The following is a 640-nucleotide window of genomic DNA, read 5'->3' as shown; positions in this document are numbered from 1 at the left end:
GTCGCACCTGTGTCTGTTTTCATTGCTCAGAGGCTTCTTGTCTCTCACTCGAAAGTCCAGGTCGACATTTTCAAAACAACAAAGCTTTTCCCCCTTTAGGCATTTGTAGACGCTTCACATAATGTCCACACTTTATCTGAAAAGCTAATCAGTAGAAATTCAAGGTTTAACGGTAGAAATGAAAAAATAGCGTTCCATTAATATACTATAAGGTGCAGAACTTTAGTGTGTGGGACTAAAACTGAAGGTTTGGAAATGTAGTGAAGGAAGCTCCAACACTATGAGGTACCTGCGTGATGCACACAACAGTTAATGGTGTCTTATGGACGCAGAAGACGGTGTGCTGGGTTATATTTAATGCAGCTGGTATGAATACTAAGTAGTGGAGCAGCAGCAAAGAGCATCAGATTTTCAGAAGACGGTGACAGTGTCAGCTAAAGCACCATTATGGAGGAAAACAAAACATCTACCTCTTCCTGTTTACATATGAGCAATAAGAAAAAAATGCATTTTTTTCCTCATACTTTCATCCTTTTTTTCACCTTTTTTATGCTTTTGCATTCTGAGCAAACAAGACAATACATACACACACACACACACGTCACATTTTCAGTTTAGCTTTATAAATGTCACAACATAA

Source organism: Kryptolebias marmoratus, linkage group LG19 (assembly GCF_001649575.2).
Source record: "Kryptolebias marmoratus isolate JLee-2015 linkage group LG19, ASM164957v2, whole genome shotgun sequence".
NCBI classification, from domain to species: domain Eukaryota; kingdom Metazoa; phylum Chordata; class Actinopteri; order Cyprinodontiformes; family Rivulidae; genus Kryptolebias; species Kryptolebias marmoratus.
Note: the sequence above shows the minus strand (reverse complement) of the source record.